Here is a 7,265-nt window from a genome sequence, read left to right as displayed (position 1 = left end):
TGCTGTGCTTAAGACTTGGCAAGCCAAGTGAGACTATAGCCGTGACCTATGCTAGTGTTGCATAACCAGCCCATTTAAGAATGCACTTCAGTCATTGGGCAATATACTGTGCTTGAGACCTGTTAAGTGAAGTGAAATCATTGTCGTGGCTAATGCCAGTACCGCTTGGCTGGCTCCTGTGCCAGTGGCATGTGAAAAGCACCATACGAGCATTGTCGATGCCAGTGCTGTCTGACTGGCTCCTGTACTGCTACCACGTAAAGACTACCTACTATACACTCGGAGTGGTTGGTGTTAGGAAGGGCATCCAGCTGTAGAAACAGTGTTAGGAAGGGCATCCATTAGATTGGATGATGATAATGATATATGAATGTGTGTGTGTGTGTGTGTAAGGAGGATGTTGTACAGGAAGTGTAGTTGCTAGAATAAGAAAAGCATGAAGAAATTTTCAGAGTGCTTTTACCTCTGTTGGCAACCAAAGGTCTTTCTCTCCGAGTGAAGGGAAGATTGTATGATGCATTTTTACAAACTGTGATGCTGCATGGTAGTGGAGCTGGCAGAATCGTTAGCACGCTGGGCGAAATGCCAAGCGGTATTTTGTCTGTTGCTGCGTTCTGAGTTCAAATTCCGCCGAGGTGGACTTTACCTTTCATCCTTTCGGGGTCGATAAGTTAAGTACCAGTTACACACTGGGGTCGATGTAATCGACTTAATACCTATGTCTGTCCTTGTTTGTCCCCTCTATGTTTAGCTCCTTGTGGGTAATAAAGAAACAGGTAGTGAGACATGAGTCCAGAATGTGGAGGACATGCAGAGGTTGGAGGGGAGTGAAGTTGATATGCTCTGCTGGATGTGGGATGTCAGTGTGCATGTGTGTTAGAGCACATTGGTGTGTTGAGAGAGATGTTGGACATTAGAGGAATTATATGCAGTGTGCAAGAAAGGAGATTGTGCTGGTTTGGTCATGTTAGACAGATCTATGAGGACAGTTGAATAAAGAAGTGCTGATCTCTTAAAGTGGAGGGAAGATGTGGAAGAGGGGGACCCAAGGAGACATGGAATGAATTTTAAAGGCTGATCTCAAAATGCTGAACCTTATGAAGGAGATGAAAAGGAACTGAGATATGTGGCACATTGCTGTACTCAAGGAAACCTGCCCATCACAATAGAACAGATCCTAAAACCAAGGTATCATGTAAAAAGCACTGGTCCTGGTACCACATAAAAAAGCACTGGTCCTGGTACCACATAAAAAAGCACTGGTCCCGGTATCACATAAAAAAGCGCAAGTGATGGTGCTACATAAAAAGCACCCAGTACACTCTGTGAAGTGTTTGGTGATAAGAAGGGCATCCAGTCATAGAAATCAAGCCAAAACAGACTATGAAATCTGGTGTGGCTCCTGGCCTTGTCAGCTCCTGTCGAGCTGTCCTACCCATACCAGCATGGATAATGGATGTTAAATATTCATGATGATGATGATGGTGTACCTGTACTTTAGAATAAGTGATGCAGTTTATTAATACTGTATTATTATTACCGTGTCGGTGGCACGTAAAAAACACCATCCGAATCGTGGCCGAAGCCAGTGCCACCTCGACTGGCTTCCATGCAGGTGGCACGTAAAATGCACCAATCCGACTGCGGCCGATGCCAGCCTCGCCTGGCACCAGTGCAGGTGGCACGTAAAAAGCACCCACTACACTCATGGAGTGGTTGGCGTTAGGAAGGGCATCCAGCTGTAGAAACATTGCCAGATAAGACCGGAGCCTGGTGCAGCCTTCTGGCTTCCCAGATCCCCGGTCAAACCGTCCAACCCATGCTAGCATGGAGAACGGACGTTAAACGATGATGATGATGATGATGATGTACTGTATAAAGTACCAGTAATTTAGTCTGATGGCCATGAGAGTTTTAAGTTCCTGCTCATAAATTAGTGCAGATTGTAAGGGATTCTGGTCCATCAGTGTCTGGAAAGTTAATGTTATGCCTGTAGATCTAACCGAACTAATGTAATTTTTTTTTTTTTTTAGCTGCCTTTGAAGTTACCATCAATGACAAGTTGGTCTTCTCTCGTCTTCAATCTTTTTCATTCCCTAGCTCTGAACAGGTCAGTAATTTCCATTTGACTTAGCTTTTTGTTTCTTTGTTTTAATTATCTTCTTTTATTTGTTTCAGTTATTTGACTGCTGCCATGCTAGGGGCACCACCTTATTGTTTTTTTAAGTCTGGTACTTATTCTCCTGGTTTCTTTGCTGAACCACAAAGTTACAGGGACATAAGCAAACCAACAATGGTTGTCAAGCTGTGATTTGTTGGGAGGACAAACACAACACAAAGACACTCACACACACACACACATACATCACCATTGTCCTTTAATGTCCATTTTCCTTGTTGGCATCAGTTAGATGGTTTGAAATGATGTGGCAAACCACCAGGCTGTGCTATGCTCCAGTGTCAGCTTTGGCATGTTTTCTGTGGCTAGATGCCCTTCCTAATGCCAACCACCTTACAGCGTATATTGGGTGCATTTTTGTTTGACACCAGCACTAGTGAAGTTGCCAAGTAAGTTGCAGCATACACACACATGATGAGCCGCCACTGAGTTTCCATCTACCAAATTCAGTCACAAGGTATTGGTTTGTCTGGGGCTATAATAGAAAATACTTGCTCAATTTGCTTTGCGGTGGAACAGAACCTGAAACCACATGGTTGCAAAGTAAGCTTCTATACCACATACCTTTGCCTTTTATGTTCTTTTTATATAAAGAATGAATAAAATAATTCATGATATTTATCTACAACAAGCTGGCAGAATCATTAACATGCTGGACAGAATGCTTGGTTGCATTTCATCTGACTTTATGTTTTGCATTCAAATTCTGAACTGGGGTCAATCTAATTGACCGTTCCCTTCCCCAAAATTGCTGGCCTTGTGCCAAAACTTGAAAGTGATATCTGTCTACAACTACCTTTGAGTATCATTATGGATTCTATAACATACTTCAATAAATAGAATTTACGTACACTTTATCTTGATAACATTGTAAAGACATTTGAACTGTTAAGAAGCAGGATAGTCTCTTCAAGGACAAAAAGAAAAATGTTTAGCTTAAGAAACAAAATATCCAAATTTATAGAGCACATGCTTTCTTGTTTTTTATTTTTAGCCAAGTGCTAGCATGGCTGTGTGGTAAGAAGCTTGCTTCCCAACCACATGTTTCTGGGTTCAGTCCCACTGCATGGCACCTTGGGCAAATGACTTCTACTATAGCCTTGGGTTGACCAAAACCTTGTGAGTGGATTTGGTAGATGGAAACTGAAAGAAGCCTAGTGTGTGTGTGTGTGTGTGTGTGTGTGTGTGTGTGTGTGTGTGTGTGTGTGTGTGTGTGTGTGTGTGTGTGTGTGTGTGTGTGTGTGTGTTTTTGTGTCTCTGTTTGTCCCCCCAGCACCGCTTGAGAACTGGTGTTGGTTTGTTTGTGACCCTATCACTCAGCAGATCAGCAAAAGGGACAGAATAAGTATCAGGCTTACAAAATAAATAAATAAATAACTGGGTTGTTTTTTTTCAACTTAGACTCTCCAAAGTGGTGCCCCAGCATGGCTACTGTCTAATGATTGAAACAAGTAAAAGATAAAAGATATTAGTAAGATTCGATAAAAAAATATAGTAAGTAAATACTTCTAATGTTGACTTTACTGAAGACATTGACAATTTCATGCATGCGTTACAAAGGAATTTCACTGGTTTGTTAGAAAATTTAGTCTCAGCACTAAAAGCTAATATAACTAGTGGAGCGGTAAGAGTACCATATGAGCATGATCGTTGCCAGAGCAACAAGCTGGCCTCCGTGCCGGTGGAACGTAAAAAACACCATTCGAGCGTGATCGTTACCTGTATTGCCTTGCTGGCACTTCTGCTGGTGGCACATGAAAAAACATTCGAGTGAGGTCCTTGCCAGTACCGCTGGACTGGCTCCTGTGCAGGTGGCACATAAAAAGCACCATTTGAGCGTGGCCATTGCCAGTGTCACCTGACTGACCCTCGTGCCGGTGACACGTAAAAGCACCCACTACACTCTTGGAGTGGTTGGTGTTAGGAAGGGCATCTAGCTGTAGAAACTCTGCCAGATCAGATTGGAGCCTGGTGTAGCCATTTGGTTTCACCAGTCCTCAGTCAAATGGTCCAACCCATGCTAGCATGGAAGGCGGACATTAAACGATGATGATGATGATGATGATGATGATGATGAATTACAAATTGGTGAATTGACCTATTAAGACATAAATATCTGTGTCATATGTAAAATGAAGTACCAGTGATAATATATGGTCCAGTAAGTTGGTATCCTAGTTACTTAGATGTGAATTTATGGCTGTATCAACAATAACAAGATATATTCTTATAGTTTGAATTTTTATAATTCATCATCATCATCATCATCATTTAATGTCCGCTTTCCATGCTAGCATAGGTTGGACGATTTGACTGAGGACTGGGGAACCAGATGGCTGCATCAGGCTCCAATCTGATATGGCAGAGTTTCTACAGCTGGATGCCCTTCCTAACGCCAACCACTCCGAGAGTGTAGTGGGTGCTTTTATGTGCCACCGGCACGAGGGCCAGTCAGGCGGTACTGGCAATGGCCACGCTCAAATGGTATTTTTTACATGCCACCAGCACAAGTGCCAGTATGGCAACACTGGTAACAATCACGCTCGAATGGTGCTTTTTACGTGTCACAAAAAATCTCATTTAACCCTTTTGATACCAATTCACATGAGGCCACCCCTGGTTCTATGACTGGGACTTCCTGCTATAAATGAAAACTATGTTCCAAGCCAACAAAGTTATTTTATTAAATTCTTCATCATTTTTAAAACCAATTGAAACAAAAGCAGTGTATTTCAACTGAAATATGGTAATGAAAGGGTTTAATATTTTACACTAGCATATTTAGACTAGTGACCTCATCTTGATAGTTATAATGTTTCAGCTGTTATGTCCTCTGACATAGTTCAGGTGCCTGTCATATTTAGTAAGGTTCTCAAAAATTCATATGGAATCCCCATTTTTGATTAGTTTTGGTAACCTCAGTAGGCCCTCTGAGGAAGTTATCAGAGTTCAGTATTTGTACTTATTCTTTCAGTCATCTTAGCATAGAGATAAACACCATCTGAGGACCTTTAATTAAGGAAAGAAGAATATTAAGCCTATGACCATAAAGAAAAAAAGAACTGTTTAAAGATCTTAATTTCCATCACTTAATTGTTTTACAAGGCAGTGGGTTAGTAATATGTTTCTTTATTAGCCACGCATTGATTGAGTGTTAAGTGTAGTAGTTTAGCTAGTGGGCTTGAGTTCTATTCCTGAATCAGTCAGACAATATGTAGACTCTTGTTCAAGCAGAATGAGCAAGTGGTGATGCAAGTAGAAAACTAATGCAACAATGGAATGGAAGTAATGTATCTCAAAGGAATTAACAAAGGGTTCAGTTTGAAATTCCAAGAAAATGACAGACATCTAATGAAAGAGAAATGGTATATTAGCAATCAAGATGAGGACACTAGTTCAAACGATAATTATAATTTTTCATCTCAGAAACTGAGACAAAATTTAATTAAATATTTTCTGCAAAATAGAATATAAGTTTTTTAAATCAGTTCTCTATTTGCAAATTGTCTTTTTTTTCTTTTAACAGATTGTGAATTTATTACATGATGTCCAGTCAGGCAAGACGATCCCTGTTATTGAGGAAACTAGCACAGGCTGCACAATTGTATAAAACTAATGTTTTCCAGAAATTTCTACAATTGTTACACCTTAAATTCTTTGAGTTTTTTTTTCTTTCTTTTTTAATCTTAAATTAATATATATTAAAGATCCTGACTATTGTCTTCTTTTTTAAATCCTCATTGAACTAATATATAGATATGGACTGGCTTATATTCCAGCATCATGGTATATCATACAACCTGTCTTGTCACAGATATTTACCCAGTATGTAATTGCTAATTTCACATGCTACCCACTCAGTATTTGTCCAATCAGCAGCAACAACAACAGTTCATCTGATTGAATGAGTTAACTTTGTTCATTATTGGAAGATGTTGAGGTGTTTTCCACACAATGTATGTTATAAGCGGCACCTACAAGTGCGAGTTAATACTGAGTGGTCTGTTGTTATGGTAGATGGCCATTCTTAATTCAATGTGACTACAGGTATGTCTGCAGGAGGGTAGGTGTGTCTATGTAAATGGAAACACAGTGGATCTTGAAAGCTTCCATTTGTTGTATCCACTATGTTGCTCCTTGCTGCCTAGCATCAAAATATGTCACTTCTTCAATTAAGTGATCTAATTACTCTTTGCCTTCATGATGAGGTGCTAATTAGCTTTACACATGTATTTTTTTTTTGCCTTCCATATTCTTTCTTCTTTTTCTTCTTCTCATCTATTCTTCTCTTTTCTCTCCCTCTTCACATACTTATCATGATTCTATCTTTAAACTCCTTCTCTCTGCTCCAGCCGTCTTTTATGTTAAGTACTCTTTTTCTATAGTTACTCTTTTTTTCTTCTTATTTCAAAGTAAATATGCAAAACGTTTTTAGTCAAGGGTGAATTCTAACTTATTCAATATCTTTCTTTTGAAAATTTTGTGTGTAACAATTGTGGAACTAAAAATACTTTATATTGACTTTTAAAAAAAAGTTTTTTTTTGACTTTCTTACTGGTTATTTCTCGTTATGAAAATTCTGGTCTAAACATGTATTGACCAGAGTTGGATAAATTGTGAGGAATAACCAGTGAAAAAGTCGACTGAAAATGATTTATTTGGTGATTAAAATTTAAAATGAATATATCATGATTCAGTGTTGTTTCTTAATGATTTTTTTCTTCTCTTTCAATCTTCTTATCAGTTGTTTAATATTAATGTATGTAGAAAATGCGTACAAACCATGTCTGATATGGGACCCCAATTTACTGGCACAAGATTCATTCCAGGAGTTTTGAGACTTTTTTCAGGAGAGGCAATTATAACTGTCCTAGATTATTGTAACTTTAGTATATCATTATTAGACATCTAATAAGCTGACCTGCCAATGAATTTTTTTTCTAGAATGAAGGAGACAGCTGTAACAATTCTTTGAACACACCCTACTAAACACTGCTTGTCATAACCGACTAGTTTGCAGAATGCAGTTGGAACATAAAGACAATTTGGAAGCTTGCTATACAATCAAGTTTTGTATTAAACTGGG

The 7,265-nt window shown here is 39.1% G+C and overlaps 1 protein-coding gene across 1 annotated transcript in view; it reads left to right on the top strand.

Moving 5' to 3' along the window:
- LOC115219916 overlaps window positions 1–6,871 on the top strand; it is a 26,030-nt gene extending 19,159 nt beyond the window's left edge. Inside the window, exons 3-4 of the transcript XR_003882387.2 lie at window positions 2,034–2,110; window positions 5,706–6,871. The gene's annotated coding sequence lies outside the window, so the exon portion shown is untranslated. The remainder of the gene's footprint in view (window positions 1–2,033; window positions 2,111–5,705) is intronic.
- Window positions 6,872–7,265: the final 394 nt, after the last annotated feature.

Source organism: Octopus sinensis, linkage group LG15 (assembly GCF_006345805.1).
Source record: "Octopus sinensis linkage group LG15, ASM634580v1, whole genome shotgun sequence".
NCBI classification, from domain to species: domain Eukaryota; kingdom Metazoa; phylum Mollusca; class Cephalopoda; order Octopoda; family Octopodidae; genus Octopus; species Octopus sinensis.
The sequence above is the reverse complement of the archived record's forward strand: the minus strand, read 5'-3'. Positions and strand labels throughout refer to the sequence as shown.